At 39.8% G+C, this 19,648-nt stretch overlaps 1 protein-coding gene across 3 annotated transcripts in view; it reads left to right on the top strand.

Moving 5' to 3' along the window:
- The window catches only part of JMJD1C (jumonji domain containing 1C), a 153,517-nt gene that overhangs the window by 49,175 nt on the left and 84,694 nt on the right, over positions 1–19,648 (top strand). The window contains exon 1 of one of the 3 annotated variants that reach the window (XM_040606445.1): positions 6,235–6,311. The exons of the other annotated variants lie outside the window; for them this stretch is intronic. The gene's annotated coding sequence lies outside the window, so the exon portion shown is untranslated. Of the gene's footprint in view, positions 1–6,234; positions 6,312–19,648 lie in introns of those variants that run through there. 3 annotated transcript variants of the gene reach the window in all.

The raw sequence follows: 19,648 nt of genomic DNA on the forward strand, positions 1-19,648 counted from the left end.
TGCACATGAAAACAGTAATGTTAATTTACCAGAAACTGAGGCTTATTTTTCATTTCCAAGGTAGATGAGAACGTGGGTATGAACTACCCACAAATTAACTGCAATAAGTAAGGCTAATCGCTTTTCCTTTTCTTTTAGTTTTCTCTAGCATTCCCTTCAGAGAAGTGGAAATAAGTTAAAAAACCCATATGTGAAATAATTTCCTATACTGTATGTTTTCAACTGTTGTAGTTCTTGGCCAGTGGTTTTATCATGCTCTTCAAGTAATTTGTTCTGCATTTTTTTATTTTTTTATACAGTGTGTTTTGGGTGTCCAGTGTCAGAGATTGCAGCTTGGATCCACCCTCACTGAACCTCCCCCCACAATCCTCCTGCCTCAATGGCTTTGATCAGTTCACCAGACCGTATTTCTGTCTCTTCTGCTGTACAGACAAAACCTGTATTCGCTTTATTCTTTACATTTAATGCTCATTGAACAGTCTTGCAGGTTAGTAGCTCTCTGAGGGACGAGCTTGCAAGTGGGAGCAGTTGTCAAGTGGGGTAAATAACGTAGTTCCTGACTGCGACCAAGTGATGAAATTTGTTAGCAAAGATTTCATCTTTATACTGCATGTGGAGAAAGGCCGGTTTCTACCACATTGGTACGGACTCAGTAGTGCTCTGCTTTCAGATTAATGGGGCAGTTTACAGATCTGAGTCATTTCTCCTGACCCATGCACACAGTGATTTGCAGCTTGTTATTAGTTCTAGGCTCAGCTTGTAACCATGAAGGCTGGAAACATAATTTTGTTACTGGAAAGTCCTTCTCTTGAATAGTTTTGCGGCAGAAGGTGAGTTCAGTTATGATTTCTTGTGATCCCTAGGCATTAAAAATAGCCAAGAAGACACCCCTCCAGCCCCCTTTTTGTCTGATTTTCAATCTTGACAAAAATTTTGCAGTCATTCAAAAATTTGGCTATACGTCATTCTGTAATTCTTCTTTTGTCTACTGGGGTTGCTGCTCAGCTGAGACAGGAGGATTCAGTCACTTCTTCCTTTGCCTCCAGGATGTGCTGCTTGTTTTGAGATAGGAGGTTGTATCTCACTGTCTGAAAGGCAATACCATCAGTAATGGGATAGGTATGAAAGCAGTAGAATCGTCTACTTGAACTGCTCATATTTGGTTCCAGGCTATGCCTGATGCCTGGTTTGATTCTCTGCTGCTGTTTGATAACAGTGCAAGCCATATTGGTGCTTCTAGAGCTGTCTTGAGGGGCTTGTGTTGGGATGGAGGCTGCTAGCAGGGGAAAAAAAGGAATTGGGAATTCATCAGCAAAAAACAAAAACGTGAGTGTGCGGAACTGAGGAAAGAATGCAAACATCACAGTGTAGTTGTGCTATTTACCATTGTTGCTGGTGGTTTTGATCGTTTTTCTCCTGTTCAGCATCAGCTTTTGTTTTTCTAGATTGAATTTGTTAGCACAAGACTCAGTCTGTAGTAGCTGCTCTTCCTACCTGTAGCCAGAATGAGGTACATACTAAACCATAGCTTTTTCAGGCAAGTGACTCCCAGAATACAAGATCATAATCTTCCAAATTCAGAGAACTGTTGCAGGAGCTCACTGGTGTCAAAAGGGGGAGTCTTTGTTCTCCCTGTTTTCTTATCTGCAAGAAGAGAGGGAAGGTGGTTCAACGTATTCAGCTCTTTCACCAAAGCACATAGATTGTACTTGCTGAGATAAATAGAATCATAGAGGATCTGGAGGTAGCTGTGGTCTCCGTTTTACCTTTGAAAGGAGGATTACTGCTGCCACGGAAGATTGCAGATGAGAATTAGATGGAGTCCAGTGGGGTTTTTGCTTTTGCTCCTTTGTGGAGATGTTTTCATGCTGTCATTTTTGCCATTCTTGGAGGAAAGGATGGGAGAGATGGGATGGGAGAGAATCCCTCACCTTGGTTCCACGTGGGGTATTGAATAGAGGAGTGGCTACTGAGAAGACTGTATGTTTGTGTGGAGTCCCGGATTACCAGTGACGTACTTTTACAGCTTTCATCAGAGCTCTTGGAAGAAAAACTGAAAGCAGGAAACCCCCGATGCTACTTCTGCGTAATGAAGACTAAGGAACTGGGGTGATGGGCACAGACAGAGGAATTTTGTAATTTCACAAATTCTTCACAATATAATCTAGGTTTGAGGAATCATGGATCCCTTTTCTGTAATACCTACAGATTCTTCACTTTGGACACGTAGGATGCTGAAGGGATACATTCAGCTGCGTTCTCTTCTTCATCCCCAGTTCTCTTCTTCATTTTGCTAGGTTTTGTGCAAGGATCCTTTCCACAGGACTGATGACTGTAGGGAGGTCATCGTGGCCAGATTCAAGATGTTCTCTGTGTAAACAGATAGCTTTTCATTCTGGGTGTTTCCTAACCCTTTAGGAACTGAGCAGTAAGCTGCATAACCTCTTCTTCTGTGGTTTTAGAAGAGGCTAACCAGATTTATGAGCAAATTCAAGATATATAACAATCTTGTGATGAGTTTCTTCCTGTGGCCATCACAGATAAAACAGTCCTCTGGATCATACTTTTGAATCCTGTGCCCATAGTGCGGTTTGTCAGGGCAGTGTGTAGGACATGCTTTTTGAGGTCAGATACAGGGCTTAGAGTACAGACACCTCGTCCTTCGCCACCGCCTGATTGCTAGACCTTTGTTTTAAGAACAGTGCTTCTTAAGTTTTCTCACTAGCTTCAAATCTCTCTTCTCAAAGCACTCCCCTTGTGGGAGCTCTGGTTCCATAGGCTGCTGAGGATTCAGCTTCAGTAGCCTTAATTTTCTAAAGGAACTTGAAACAGTAATAGTCAGGGAGGGGGAAAGAGAGTTTACAGATGTAGACCCAACGTGTCAATGTGCCATTTGTTCTTTCTCTCTTACTCCCTTTACAATTCCTGAGAGCCATTTGGTATTTATTCAATGTCCTGGTTCTTGGGCTCCTCTTGTGCTGTCAGCTGTAGTTTTGTGGTGCTGGTACCTGCTTAGTGTGTAGGGTGTGTGCCCCTCTTACAGCTGTGCTGCCCCCTCTTACAGCTGTGCTTTCCACCTGAGTCAGTCCAGGGACGGTGGAGCGAGAGCTCTGCATTTTCCAAGGGCTACAGGATTGTTAATGACAATTATCATCTTTAAGCAGTCCCAGTTCTCCTCAGAGGGCAGGATGTTTCAGTTGTTAATTGCTCTCTACAGCTCCCTTCTCAAAGTTGAATGCCGTGTTGCAATGTTGCCTGTACATGGTCAGTGACAGCAGCTCACAGGACACATAGTATGCAGCTGCCTGCAGAAAACACTTCACTGCAGTGATGAAGACGACATTTACATGAAGCAGCTTGTGTGCAGTCACCTGACAAGGGTGCAGTCTCCATGCTAAAACGCCGGCCTTTCCCATGCCTGCTGGTGTGTCTTCGCAGCTTTGCTGCCTGGCTGGTAGGGAAGCTGCTGGAGGGCCTTCAGTGGAAGGAAGTGGGTTGTGGCTGCCTGAACAGCTCCCCTATCGATAGCCCTGTCCCTGCGCAGCTGGGGAGGCTGGCAGAGACTCTCGCTTGCTGTGACTCACAGGTGACAACGATTCTGTGATGCTCTCAGGTATTCCAGGATGGGAGCTGGCTCCTCACAAAATCCCAGTCAGGGCTGGTGGTGCAGTCCCCAACGTGCTGTGCTCTGACACGTCACATGAATGAATTACATCTCTGGGAGGAGCTTTCACTGGAACTTCTAACAGCTTGGATATTACCACAAAGCCCATCACACTCCTGTGACGCTGAACACAATGTTTAAGCCTCTTGTTCATCTTCAGTTTGACAGAGGGAGGACCATTACTTGGATGGGAGAGGAATAAGTTACTCAATGAGTATAAGCCACTTTCAGAAACACATTATAGAGGTTAATAGTTTTTTGGAAGCTATTTTCCCTATGTACTGATAGTTTCTCTATGTTTTTAATGGCAAAAACATTGTCAATTGATATTCATTACTGTATGCAGGCTGTCTGAATTTGACAAAGATCTTATTCCTTGTAAAAACAGAGAAAGGCAGGAAGAGGCTCAGTAAGCTAAATACCAAAACAGCATGATGACTTCCCACATCTTGAATTTATGGAGGACAAGTTGGGGGAAGGGATTAAAAAAAAAATAGTAGTATACAGATAGATATGTAAATAAATGGTTATTTTTGTTTATCAAGCCATGGAGTGCTGAAAACCTATATGTATTGATTGTGCAGTTGACATCATCCTTTAATGATAACTTTTTCAAAAAAATATTTTCAGTTTATGATACAGATCTCCAATATCACCATAGAAAATTGTTGTAACCATGTAAAATGTACATGCAATTATTTGCAGATCTCTGTATTAATACCAGTCTTGAAATACAGTTTCTGTCCCAGTTATTTATTGCTTTACCAGGAAAAAAACCCCAACCCATAACTTACATCACTGAAAACTGGAAGTTAAACTCATTGCTACTGAAACTTACAAATTCTAGACAGCAAGATCAATTCTTTTGGTTTGAGAGTCTGCATTATACCATAGGAAGGGACTAATTCATCATATATAAAAATATCAACATAAGACCAGGTTTAACTCCTGTATTTGTTGTTTCTTTAAGAAAGAAAGTATTAAGATTTAGGAAATGCTGTTTTCTCTGGATGACAGCATTCTCTTGAAAAATACTGCCAAGTGATAGGTAAGCATGTAGCAGCTGTTCTGAGGGTGGTAATGAGCAGTGGAAATTAATACATTTTTCGTGACTTGTTTCCAGCACTGTAGGTTAATGGAGTCAATAGTGTCTCTTTGTTGTAGAACCACATCCTGTCTGGCTGTAAAGGATGGGATTATTAGCCAAGTCTGTCTCTCTCAGAGTTTCTTGTCAAGACAGGAACTGCTTCTTGCCATGCTGTCTGACAGCATTGCTCAAAAGCTCTTCTGTCACATGTTCTTCTTTCTACCAAAAGCACTGGCTCCTTTTCTTAAGGAGTCAGGATGAATGGTAGATTCTATGAAATCTGAAGATGTTTTTTTGGATGTGGTTTTAATGACCTTTGATGTCAGTGCTTTCACTGCAGTCTGCTAGTAACAAACAGTTGATGCAAAAAAACCCTGGCATTTTATTCCTTTGGTGTCAGGCGTCTCTGATGTTTCTTTTGGGTGCTTACATGGTCAAAATGGATGTGTGTTTTTATTGAGGGTGTTAAATTTGTAATATCCTTACTGGGGCTGAAAGGCAAGTTGCTATATGCAGAATTATACTAGAGGTTATTTGCATGTAATATTCAAAGAAGAGCAGACTTAGAATTTACTGTCTGCTAATGTTGATCTGTTCTTTTGATTTGGCAACGTGCTGTGTATGAATCATATTTAATGGCACAGAGAAGGCACTGCACTCTGCGAGGGAATGAGGCCGTGCGTATTGCATCTGTTTGAGTCAGCAGCCAGCATGTTCTGCTGCAGCTCTTGTCGGAACAGTCTGGAGGTTATTTGAGGGTACGGTGAGTCACGGCGGTGCCTTCTTCACTGATCGTTAGTCTACCAGGTGACATGCATCTCTAGCACAAACCTCCATTTGTTTGGTTGTGAGAAAATAATTTAAAATACAAAAAGAAGGTGTGATTACTTGAAAAGAAGATGATTTCTGGTTATAAGTGTGTGTGGGGGAACCCTTTAAGTATGTAATTTCTAGGTAGTGAGGAACTCATTTGCAGGTAGAAAAGTTTTCCTTAATGTACCCAAGGTTTCTATAGGACTTGTGCTTTCTATATATAAAAACAAATCTGGCTGATATATTCCTAATACTGTATATGAACTTGCTGCTTGAGCAGAGTAGATTCTTCAAGTGTAAGGCTAGGATTTTGTAGGAAACATAAGTATGACATAAATTATACATTAATTCTGGTTGCAGCCACCTCTCCTGTATGATTTTGTGAATAACAATGCGAGTATCAATTAATCCCAGTTTCATATTGCCATTACAGGAAAGCCTGTGAGCAGCTGAAGCGAGAAGTACTGTAATTTCTCTTGCTAAAGTGGTAGGAGCAGTGAAAGCAGAAAGAGGCCAACTGGGATTGACTGTAAAAAAAGCATACTTCCTTTCAAAACTAAAAATAAAACCTGTGAATCCTGACTACCAAAACTTGTCTACCAAATAATTATGATGCTTATTTACATAGTCTTTCATCTCCTTCTAGGGACTGGTCTGAACAGTCTTCTGTTAAAAACTGTTCCAGCTTCTGTGGTTGCCTTGCAGCACAGGTTTTTAGGCTCCTTAGCTCAAAAGGCATCTGACGAGGTAGGTTGGTTTTGAGCAGGGTCTTCTGGGTTTGTGTTCTGTGGCAGCCTGCCAGATTGGGAGGAGCATAGTTGCTTGGCTTCTGAGCAGCAACACACTTGGTGTTCAGTTTTGGAAGCTCAAGAAGATCCTCATCTCAGGCTATCATTTTGTTTTAGAAGAGAGAATATTTTAGAAAGAGAATACATGTAGTTCCAGACAGGAGCTCCTGTGCCTGCTGCTCTTTTGTTCACTGCATTTGATTAGTAAACGAAATACAGAAGTTCAAATTAGACTTGTGATCTCTGTGGGGTCAGTATACTTCCACATGATGGAGTTCCTGTAATATCAGTTTCCATTTTGAGTTTAGGTGATAACAGACCAAACAGCTCTCAGTTTTAAAGCTGTTATTCAGGTTGCAAAGTCAGCCGTTGAAAAATTGGAAAACTTTTATCTTTCCGATGTGTGGGTGAGGCTGGAGGATTAAGTTGCCTGTGCAAATTTACAATCCTCTGTTCCTGAACTTTAGCATTAGTTTTTACTCTTAACAAAATAAAACAGTAATTAAAGTTGCATGTGTAATGAGAGGATGTCGGTATCTATGCCTAATATTCTTTCTTGTCATCTCTCAAAATCCAGCTGGTAGACAAACCACCAGTTTTTCTGTCAACGGTGTGAGATGGTCCTTATCTGGAGCCTAGTGATGCACTATACATTCTCCATCATTCTCAAACTCTTAAGTATTTTTAAATTTTAAATAATACAGATGATGTATCTTTGTTCTCCCTTCTGCACATGACCCTGTGCCTAGTGTTGGGAATTGTCAAGAACATGCTTATTCCTAAAACCTGAAAAGTTTACTTCATAGCTAGCATGGGTAAAAGAGGTGAAAAAGAAAATTTCTGTGGCGCTCTACAAAATACATGATGGGATATGAGATATAATTTAATAAATGTAGCTAAAACATGGTTGATTAGATTCTGTTATGTGAAATATTTTGGAGAATCTTTTAGATGTTCTGCATAAAACTACTTCAAATACTTCAAAAAATATCCAGAGTACAAATTTTTATTATATCTTTCTTGGACTAAAAAAAAGCAAACACTGAGCAGATTATACCTTGATACATGGTATATTAAATATTAATCAGGAATTGAGTTCTCCTGTTTCATCACTGATGCTAGAAAAACAAATGATTGGGTATCTTTTTAATAGAAGCATCACTTTTTTTAATGTTTACTTTAGGTCAAGAGTTATATAAGGCTTATTCCTAGTATTCCTCAAATATGATTTCTGCTCTAGTTTCTGATGCCCAAAATAGTTTTCTAGTTAAAAAGCGGTAATTACGAAGACAGCTATACTGTGTTTTCCTCCTTTATAAAAATTCATATCAATAATGCTGTGTGTTCAGATGAAATTGAAGTCAGGTCAATTGATTGTTTTATGCCAGTATAACACAAAATTCAAGCATGCTTTTAAACTCTGAAAGTAAAAAATGTTTATACTAAAAGCCATTGTTGGAGAATAAACTACAATGCCTATGTCTCTCTGTCCAGAAGGGATTTGTTGATATATGCTTGATGGGATGTTGGTGCCATTAAGAATGTACTCTTACAATCTAGAATCTTATAAATGCTTTCTTTACATGTTCAGGAAACATAAAGCAAATTTTTCTCTTCCTTGACTGAAGCGTATATGTAGGGGTCTTCTGTATGATCTTGAAAATAATGTCAGTGTATCTTTCTCCTGCTCAGTCTGTGTTTTTACAAGCTGCTTTGTTGGCAAACATCCTTTTGAACAGCCTCAGGAAGTATTTTCATATGAAGTTCACCCAAGGTGATGATTCAAAATGCTGTTTTGGTGTTTGTGCAGGCCACCAAGGTGAGATTTATTAACACACAAAGACTTTGTGAAATAAAGCAATGAAGCTGGGAAAAGTATGGCTTTTTCTTTGGTTAGAGGTATGGATTTCTGATGATCTGAAGATATGGAAGTCATCAGTTGGTCTACTGTCTTTTTATATTTGTGTCTTTTGATACTCTCTCCATCATGAGCTTTGTCTTGCTAGTGTTTTCTTCTAGTATTTTGTCAGTAAGACTATCAAGTTTTTACAGTAAATTTAAATAGAGCTTTTGTATGGCCAATATTATTTCAGGTTTTTAAAAATGCATAACGTGCATTAAAAGTATTCGTCTAAGCAATCTTTTTAACTACTGACAGTAAGAAGAGTATTAAAACCGTTACTGCAGCCTTCTTTTTCAGATAATACAGATCTTTACAAATGCAAGCTGTCAACTTAAAATGTTTTGTTATTTCGGCTTGTAACCACCTCCCAAATGAGGCACACAATGATTTCATACAAGTGTTGACAGTTGTCAAGTGCTAATGGAAACACAATGTTTTGGTAGATCAGCTGTTAATCTAAAATAATGTTATCTCTAACTTCAAATTTCTATGAACCTGGAATTCCTTAAAATGAAGAACTTCCTTTGTCAAACTCTTCATTTTGATGCAAACCTCTCTGTGAAGCTCTTTGATTCAGAAATACATTGATGGCTTTTAAAAAAAAAAAAAAAAAAAGTATTTTGGTGCTGGAATACCACTAGCCCTCTAAAGTAACTAAGTCTAAATGCACACTTATTTACCAAGGATTTTAGCATCATCCTGAAGAGCAAGTAGCGGTCATATGTCCTTAATTGACCTTAACTATGGCTTGCTGTTTCGGTCTTGGTTTTAGCTCTACTGATCAGCTGGACAGCAGCAAGCCATAGAAGAGCAAGTGTAAGGACAAAGCAAACCCCAAAACTATGTCACTGTAGAAACTAATGGTGCATGTCTACCTGGCATAGCCAATGCAGTCTGGTTGCCTCAAAGATTGTGCAGTAGAACCGTAAAAGTAAAGAGGGTCAAAAGAATATATTGAGTAGGTAGTAACTTCTCCTCAGGAGTCTTAAACATGGGCTTCTGTTCTCATGCCCGGAAGAGGGCTGATGGTGGGGGGCACAGACATTTGTGAGGCAATGAATGCCTTTGAGGTAGCACACTGAAAATTATTGTCTTGAAGTACCAATGGATGCCCAGTGAAGCATTGGAACAGCAGGTTCATAACAAGCAAAAGGAAGTACTTTATCCATAAAGGGAATACTGAAGTTATTGCTACATTGCCCTTGCTGCCGAATGCTGTACTGCGGTGATAAAAAATGTACGTGGATGTGGCAGGCAGTTATGCTGACTCGAGGAGAGGACAACCAAATAGGATGTGGACTCTGGCTCAGGAAGCTGGTCTGTAAACTGCTGTTTTTCAGTAGCTGCTAGATCATTCTGTGTGCCCTTTTTTGTTTTCCAGGAGGGCAAAGTGTGTGTGTGGGAACTGCAGCAACCAGGTAGTGATCTTGTCTGACCTAGTATCACTGCTTTACTCTTGTGAAGGAAGAGATGGGAATAACAGTAGTTAGCAGTTCCTGCTGCTATTATACACCACTTAAAAAAAATCTTGTCAGCTAGCTTCTTCAGGTAATATTTCTTCTTTCCCTTCTAGGTTTCTGATTTTTTTTTCCTCTTGTAACATCCTTTGATGTGGTTTCGGGAGCTATATATGTGGTCAGGGAGGGAATTGTGCTGTTCCATTTTGACATGCCTTTTTCATGTCTCTTTCTGCCCTCTTGAAAGTTTCTCTTCATGCCCCCTTGTGCCCCTGCATTAAAGGGAACAACTCTGTAGTGTTTTCATCCTCCTCAATGAAGACAGGATAGGCAACATTAACAGCATAAAGAAATGGAGCTGTAATGTCAAATTTCTGGGCCTTCCAATTTTTCTTTCCTTGCCCTTACTGTCATCAGAAGTTGGTTAGCATTGCTTCAGCAGCCACCTGGGTTGTAAACTCTCATCGCTCTCTTCAGTGCACTTGTCACCATTCCAACTTTGAATTCCATAATATTAGCTGCCATGCATGGCCATGGGTATTTGTCAGCCTAAAGTATTTCTTACCTAAGACTTCAAAGCCTGACATGTATCTGAGAGTGGCTTTCTGACAAATAGAAGTTTCATCCAAGTCTTCTGTGACTGGTTAGAAGTGTACCTTACCAGAAAAAAAAACCAACAAACCCATACAGCAAGACAAAATAATCTGTAGTTTTCAGTTTGTGATTTTCATGGTTGTGGCAGGAAATCCATGTAATCCCTATGTTTGCATATGGCTTATTTGGGGCTTTGGAAATGCAAGGTAACTTAACTTTTTTAGCCTGAAGTAGCCTATGCAAGATAAACAAACCCAAACAGTAAAGCTGTTACTGAAGTTTAGCTTCAAAGTCATCATATCTCAGCCAGCGTTGAGGGCTACTATTTACATGTCTGTCAGGCACAGAGATAAAACCAGTGTTCCATCAGCTCCCTGACTGCCTTTTACACACAGAGCCTCATCAGTCCTGGGCACTTCTTAAGAAAGTCTTCAGTTTGAATGTAAAATTGTCCAATGCCACTGCACCTTGAAGAGAAAAATGGAGCTACTTGAAGACAGCTTCCTGCCATCAGTCCCACAAAATAGACATGTGCACTCAGCTGCTTTGCAACCATCAGAAAAAGTGGAAGAATTAGTGGGGAAGCCAGATTAAGAAGGTATCAGCTAACCTGATTACTGCATTAGCTGCAGCAAAGCCTTAGGAAAAGAGGGTTTGTAATCTCAGTTGCTGAGAGAATTGATACAAGGAAGCAATTTTTACTTGTACAAAAAAATCAAAATTCAGGGTAGCACAATAACATGATACTGCCACAAAGTTCCCTGAGTAAAATCTTTTGTAAGCTGTTTCAAGGACCTGTTCAAAGGTCTACTGATGTCTAGCTATGCATTCAATCCCTGTTATCTTATTGATGTCAACATTAAATGATTCTCTTCTAGTGAAGTTAGGTTAGTCATGTATCTGTTAGTTTTGTATTAATGACTGTGCCCTTCAAGGAGAACTACAAGCCTCGTAAGGGGAACCCCAGGAGGTGACAACAGCCAGATAATTGCAACAAAGGCAAGAAGTCAGCAGAATGAAACAAACTAGGGGAAAGGTAAAGGTGGCAGAGGAGTATTCAGGACTAAAAGACTTGTGTGTCCTCCCCGCCTGCCAGACATGCAGTAAATCAAAAATACACTGTAACTTTAAATTGAAGAGAGATATTTATAGAACAACCATGCATAACTAATTACCAGTAGTATCTTTTAGGTAGAGTTTGGAAAATATACTTCTATAATTAGACTGTATAAATATTCTTCTTCTGAGTCTTGGGGCTTGCTTTGTGGAATACCACCTAGCCCCCAGCTTTGTGCAAATCTGTGATAAAGAAATAACCTTAACTCTGTGTGTTAATTGGCTCATGCACACCAGGTGGATGATTCCACTTTTGGACAACATATGATCTTCCCATGTGCACTTGTTGGCAGTCGTCTTCAACCTTTATCTACCCACCTGAATGTTCTCAAATTACAGAACTATGGATTAAGCTTTTATGTTGTAGGTCAAGATTTTGAAGTCTTAGCTATGAGATACAAACTGAGATATGACACAGGCAATCCTCAGTTACACTTCCATACTTCAAAAATCCCTACACAAATTCGAGCACCTGCATTGAAGGGAATACACCAGGAGTACTACACAGCACCTGCGCCCTGCCTCTACATTTAAATGTGCAAACATACCGTGTTTCCACTGGTTAGGGTTTTATGTATGTTATGGTGGAGGGAAACAAATTTTCATCATTTTGGGTGGGTACAAGGTGCAAATCCAGAGATGTTTAGGTAAAGCTCTTCAAGCTGTCTCCTGTGCCAGAAGCTGGGCTGTGCAATCCATGTAAGGATCTGCACACTACTGCAGCATGTGCACTGAGATAATTAGCACTAGATAAACTATACCAGGCACTTAAAATTTCACATGTACAGTAAGTAAACATCCACCTGGCATCCTTTGTATTTTCTGATAGTAGTGTGGATGTTTTGATAGCAACTCTGCATGTTGAGACCTGTGATTAAAAGCTGCTTTTTTTTAGCCCCACCCTGGCTTGCTTTTGCCAGTGAGAGCATTTCTCATGTTTAAGGTTTCTCAGCTGGCGTGATTATCTTTGTGGGGCTGGAAGAGGTTTCTCTGAACTTACAGAACTGTGAAGGGGTGGTGCAGGTAGTGCTTTGGTCTGCTACCTCACACCTGCAGTTGTGAGGAAGACTGAATCTTTATTTTTTTCTTTTATAATTCTGAGAAAAACCCCTCATGTTTGGAAATGAAGTCCTGAAACATGGTGTGAATGTAACAAGTGTAGGCATCTGCTTGCTGCTTCGGAGAAGCAGTAATAGTAGATCAGGAAGTTATAAGAGGAACCATATACTACAATAAAGGAGTAAATGCCAAAACACATGACTTCCCAGGGAGCCTTGCCAGCATTGGTCCAACAGAGGACTTCTTGTAGGAAAAAGTGTGCAGTTGCTTACCAACCTAGCCCAGGACTTCGTGGTCTTTAGGATAGGGTTAAGATTTCCTCATGTCAAAAAGTCTGCTAGTAAAACAGATGTGAATTTTTGCTGCTCACAGAGGAGAGCTGTTGATAGGTTTAACGTAAGGGCCCTGTGATGCTGTCTCTGCTTCTCTAGAGGAGAAGCACTTACTAAGGCAGTGTTAGGAACGTAGAGCAGCTTGTGACCCTGTGGTGACCAGGGACAGCACTCGAGCCTGGCTGTGACACACAGGCTGTGCCTACTGGAGCAAGTGATGTGGAGCAGCGTGGCAGATGAGCAGGGTGTGATGCCCTTATAATGCACACTTGTGCATTTTCTCTGGACTGCTGTTGTCTCATCTCCCAGGTGGGAGGGCATGGTGGGAGCTCCTTGAGAGCGTGCCTGGTGTGGATCTCTCACAGGCATGCAATTTGCATTCCCAGTGCTGCTGCAGGGCTGAGCATGGAGTTTTGTTCGTGACTACACTCCAGCACCAAACTAGCAGGCATACTTCAGTCTGGCTTACCTAAGGAAAGGTAGATATATTGGTTACATCAGTCAGATGCTTCTTCTACCTTTACATTATGAGCATTTGAGGTAAATAGATGAGTTTCATGGACAGACTCTTGCTAATGTACCACTGTTGTTTTAAATCGCTGCTGTGAAGAGTATGAAAGTAGATACAGTTAAGGACGATCATCTGAGGGAGAAGTTAGTTTCTTTCTAATTGCTTATGACGCCAATATATTTACATGGTAAGCTTATTTATACAATACATGGTTACTTCGTCCCAGACCTGAGTTAGTTCAGTTCTTAGTATAAGAACAGATCTTTTTCCAGGCGTGCTTCTCTGAGAAGCATCCAGTCATACTTAATGCTCTTCAGCGTAACTTATGTTCTTTTTCTTAATCTATTCTGGAAAAGAAAAAGTCACTAATTCACATACATGAGTTTTAGCTAGCTAAATTGACACTATAACAAAGTAGGCCTTTTATTTTAACAAGTATAGGGATCTTCTGTATAATTTTTTTCTTACTTTAACCGCTTTACTAGAACTTGGTGGTACCTAGAAGAAAACATATTACGGGATAATTTAATTTTAAAAAATAAGCCCAATGCTTTGTTTAGTAAGTTTTGATTGGTCCCATTTCACCTCTCTTCTTTGCAAGCATGAGAATTTAAGCTTTTAATTAAGAAACATGAATGCTTCTGAAATTGATGGTCATCTAGTCTCTGCTTTTAGTGTGGGAAAAACTATAGTAATTTCAGCTGTCCCAATGTAGTAACTGTTATCAAAACACACTATCCCTGGGAAATCCTTTTGCAAAACTTGGTATGAAAATCTGTTTTCTCTGGATTAAGTGCTGCAGTTCATGGAATACTGTACAGACTTCCAAGCTGATGGTTGACACCCTCTAAATTTTAGTACTTTGTGCTGTGGAGAATAATACTCATTGTTCTAATGCAAGGATTTTTTTCCCCTCAGTCAGCTGTAATAATATGGTAGAGGTAGAAAAAGCTTTTGTTTCCAGCTGAGTTCATTTAAATTAGTAAACCAAACTGGATTAGACCATCAGCCATTGTTACCTGGTTGAGGTAGCCACAGAAATGTACTTTTTGGTGAAATAACTTGTTCCTAAAACATAGAGAAGTAAACCTTCACAGGGAGGTTGTTTGGTCAAGCGTTCCCTTTCCCCAGTGGAGTGCAGTTTTGCTGCCGACGTGGGAGGTAGGAGAGAGGTTCAGGTTCTGGTTCAGAGTGAGGAGTAATGGAAACTGCTCTGAAGCAGTTGGGAGAGGATCTTTAAAGTGGGCTTCCTTTTGAAATCTTGTCATTCCTGTATTCCACTGCCTGCTTGTGCAACAGGCAGAAAAACTAGCAAGCAATTCAGTAAATGTTAGAGACAGAAAAGTTGTCAAGAAACAGATTTGCAGACGGAAATTGTTTAATATGTTAGCAGATGTCTTTCACTAACCTGAAGGAATCCAGACTGTGTAAACATTCAGGAATACCCCTCACCCCAGTCTACCCCAGGGACATGGAGGGAAGCTCTGGAGTAAATGCTTAAATGGCTGTTTTGCACATAATGCAGAATCTGGTTTGAGTGCTCCTAATAATTGCTATATTGAAATTGCCTTTTAGCAAGCTGAAATGCAATTCTTGCCAATGCTTTTTAATTCCTAAAATGACAGGCAAAATATATTAAAGTATATTTGTCTGAGCTGCATCGCTTAGGAAGCATTCATAGACATCAACCTTTTGTGTGGATTGTCCTCCTCTTGAATGAGAGTTTTGTTGGGGGGGGGGGGGAGGAGAAAAAAAAAAATTGTTGCACTTTCACAGCTGCACTGAATGTGGCCTGGGAGTATCCCCTGCATGCTCTAGTAAGGAGCAGTTGTGGGAGGGGTGCCAGTGCACCACAGTTACTGTGGTCTGGCTGGCTTCTGCTTTCCAGCCACACTGCAACAAGGCAGTATGTGGAAAAGCGGTTATGCCTTTGCTTCCTGCTGTGTACTCCTGCTAAAAGTCAGGTTATGGTCTACCTTCTGTGACACGATACCTCCCCAGCAAAGTTTGCATGAAAATACATATATTTTTTTTTTTCTTTCCCATCCCCATCAAGCTACTTTCATCCTTAAAGTGTAATTTTTAGCCCAGTGTTAGAGTTCTATGTTTGGAAAAGCTAGATCCTGCAGCAGAATTCCAACTCCAATAAAGTATGCATTTTATATTATTAACACTATTATAATTTAGAGATCAGTGGGATGTCTGTGCATCATGGAGAAAGCACAAAGCACTTTTTCAAAAGGTCTGAGTTTTCACAAGTGAGAAATAGAGCTGCAAGGGTATTACCAGACTGGAGAACAAAAAGGATGGGTTTCACTTTTTCTCTAAAGTAATCATGCCTGAAAGAATGTATACTGAAACTGGAGTTGGCAGGATGGTTTAGCAGGGCAGTGGACAAGTATTTCAGTAACTTGCCACTGCTGTGCTAAACATTTAAACACTGAAGTAACAGGTCAGTTCCTCTTCATGGGTATATGGCTGAATATTAAGATGGACATGTGTGTTGCATACTGTTGGGATTTACATTTTCCTAGCTGAATTAATTGTTATGTTCTAGTTGTGAGGCTAATTCAATATATTTTATGCTAAACCTTTTTACCCCTCCTACTGCGTATGTATGAATCAAAGTAGTTTCTAATATAAAGTCCATCACACTTTGCACAGCGCAGCTTTTCTGAGTACCTTAGCTTTGTTCAGCGGGTTGCTTGTTTTTTTTCTATTTGTCTTGGAGGATCTGGTGTCTGATTATAATGGAAATGAAACTAAATTGTATGTATTTGGCATGAAACATCTGGAGTTGCTGGATGGTTTAGATACTAAATAAATGTGTTAGGGTCACCTTGATTATTTTTGATAAATGCAGACTGGGAACATTTCAGTGGCAAATAAAATGAGATGGAATGAAAGGCAAAAATGAAGTAGTAATTTTCACTCATAGGTTCTATGTTAAAATACTATGCGTCACTCACAGAGGATCAGCTTTCTGAAGCCTGTGTCAGTGACCAAAAGTGAAGGCGTAACTGAAGTTAACAGAGTTTGTGGGGAAAATACGTAATGGAAGAAAAATCCTTGGTATTTTTGTGAAATAATAGGTGGAGCAAAACTTGTAGAAGAGCTAATACATTTTATTGGATTGACAGATACAGAAAGAATTAAACTGCTAAGCTTTAATAATGCAAATTCTTCTTCAGTTCTGAAGTAGAAGTGCCAATCTTTATCTTTAGACCTTAATAACTATAACACTACTACTGTAACAAATAGCTGGTGTCATTATAATGTTTTAATTAATTTCTGTTTGAAAGATTATAAATTAAAGGCTGATAATGAAATGAATAGCTTTGTCCTTTTCCTTAAAAACATATAACTTAACTAGTTAAACCTTACTTTCCAACTTCATATGCCTCCCATCTTCTACAAGACCAGTTTTAATTTGGATGCTATAATTATATTCAATACTCATCATCATTATTTACAAATTTGTTTCACTTCAGTCTCTTTTGCCACCCATATTTGTGTTCAGGAGCTTCTGTAACAACTTCATATGAGTTCTTTTGCCCTTCAACTGAAGCATGCTACTATCCTCAAAAGAAAGGTAATATTTCTAAATATAGAAACCTAATTTAGGTTCTGCTGTGACAACTAGTGGTCCATTTCTTTTTCTTTACAACAATGAGGTATTTATTTCTGAAGTCCATTGCTATGTTACTTAAGTCATCTTTTATCTTGAAGGCAGAGAAAAAGTTGCCAATAGGGAGGAACGAACAATTCTTGTAAACATACTTGAGTTTGAGAGATCTTTCATAGCTAGAGTATCTGTTCCATTTCCCTAAACTGGGTATGTATTTTCTTTTATCATTAAAACCACTATAATAGCCAGTTAATAAAAAGTGTATTTACTTCTGCTGATACAAACTCAAAACCGTGGATATCTTTAGGGTTAGCAGATTTATGGAGAAAGTCAGGTATAGCTCAGTTACAGAGAAACTTTTAGAGACTGAATAATGGCTGGGAAAGATAAAAGAAACGTTTCTATGCAGGTATGCCAGGGTGATTTTTTTCATAAGGAGAGGTAGTTCTAGAAGTAGCTATGCTTCTTTCTGAATAAATTATCTTTTATATTAATTGGAAAACAACCCCACTTCTTTTTTTGTACCGGAACAGGTGAGGGGAAGGGAAGGTTATGTTTTTTGCTTTTTATAGGCCAAATGGCTAGGTGATTCACAGAGAAATAGGTCATTCATTTTATAGATTCTCCTGAAGTAATTCAATGTACAATGTTACAGCACTGTGAAATACAGGCGGAGGGAGCGGGAAAGTGTCCTAGAGATTTAGTGCTTGCCCTGTTGTCTAGCTCCATTTGTGGGTCTTGGTCTGAAAAAGCATTCTTTCAGAGAAAAAAAAACACCTCTCAGTGAGGGTTACTCTTTTGTTCCCTCAATACCTAGCTAATGTAAAGCTTTTTCTTGTTACTTTGGGGGTGGGGAAGGCAGTAAAGTTCTTAAAATAATTTTACAGATACGAGAATATAAAGACCAAAGAGAGGCTTCATTTTTAAGCTTCCATCCATTGCTTGCTTTCTATCTTCAATAAGCACAGCTTGAGAACATCTTAAATAGGGGTTACCCCCCCCCCAACTTTGGAATAGTCTTAGGTTTGATGCTGTTGTCTGATTTATTGATAATTTTGTATCAGTTACACCTGACATGTTGGGCGAAAAAATAATAGTTTAAGTCAGTTGAAATACTGTTAGAAAAAATTGAACATGATTAGGAGAATTAAAAAAAATTAATAAATTACAAGGTTTGAAAGGGAAAAAATGACAAATGTTTCTTATCCTCACAAAGCATGCTGTATCTTGCAAATGGCAAAAGTACTCAGAAGTGACACAGCAAAGAGAGGAAGGTATGAAACAGAACAGCATATGGGGAGAGTGCGCTAGTGATTTATGCTGTTGAGAACAGGTAGTACTTTATTAGAAATAAAGTACCGCTCCTCCTAGTCTGTCTGTGGAAGCAGGGGTCCCCAAAGGGGGCCTGTTTTCTGTGATAGAGAGAAGGTAGTGAGGTAGAGAGAAGCTTAACTCTTTATCATTTAGTACTTAAGCATTTTACAGAGCGAAGTTATGTTTTTCACGCTAGTTGGCTCGTTGGTTTGTGGCCCAGGTACAACAAAAAGTAGTAAGTTGTCTTGGTAGAAAACAGAAGACTTGCATGGAGTTTCTAGGTGCGTTTCCAGCTTCCAAGGTGGTTGTGTGGTGACAGTACACAAAGCTTGTTAATCCACTGCCAGCTGTTGTGCCTGTTCACTCTTTCTCACCCTTCTGGTAGTTATTTTCCTACCCCTTGTGCCACTTTCTCAGTTTACATCTTCCTCTTCCTTTAGTGCCAGGTGTCAGCAGTGGGGGGACACTTTCTGTTCTGGTCTCTGAGGCCATAGCCCTTGCTAATCAAGAACAGTGATTGCCAGGAAAGGAAACAGCCCCTTGCTTGCCAGTATTTCACAGTTAAACATCTGTGAACTCCAGGGTTTTTTTTTTGGTGTGGGTTTTTTTGTTTTGGGGTTTTTTGGGTTTTTTTTAAGGCCCCTAACTGTGCCGAGGTTGGGTAGGCTTTCATGGGAACAGCCAAAGCAGAAATCTTTAACACATCCAGTTTGTTTCAAAGCATTGTGCTTTTAGTAGAGGTCAACAAAGCCAGCATAGGACCCTTTCCCGGGGGGCTGGAAAACAAATCTTGTTTTCTTGAGGATCAGTGACTAGTGTTTGATTTGAATGTAATTTATGGACAGCATTTGAACTTGAGTGTGAGACTGATTCCTGCTACTAACCACAGCTGAACTAAATGAAGGGTTGAAGTTCCTTCAGACAAAAGGTTTCAACAGTTAAGCAGCTGGTAAGTAGTTGCTGTATAACTGGTGTATCAAGGGAGTTCAGTGTGTGTCCTTTTTGAAGGCAAGGTCTTGAAAGAGATGATAGTTAATAATCAAGGGAGCAGTGGAGGAAGCCTGAAAAATGGTAGATTTAATAAAGGTGACTAAATATAGTATGCACGAAAACATTAATACAGTTCAAAAGTGAAGAGGGAAAAAAAAAGAAAAGAAAAAGCAAAGGGGGAAGGCTCAAGATGCAACCGGCAATGAGGCTGGAACTTAAACCATCCAAGAATTAAGAGAAGGCTCATGTGGCTGAGGAATTGCAGATTTCTTGGTGGGACTTTTGATGTTGCTGAATGGGATGATAAGGAAGAATGAGAAAGCTACGCAAGATCCTGAAGGGATTTGAGTGGGAGTGGGAAGGAAAGATTCCATCATTAGCCTTCATGATAG

Source organism: Falco naumanni, chromosome 9 (assembly GCF_017639655.2).
Source record: "Falco naumanni isolate bFalNau1 chromosome 9, bFalNau1.pat, whole genome shotgun sequence".
Classification (NCBI taxonomy): Eukaryota; Metazoa; Chordata; class Aves; order Falconiformes; family Falconidae; genus Falco; species Falco naumanni.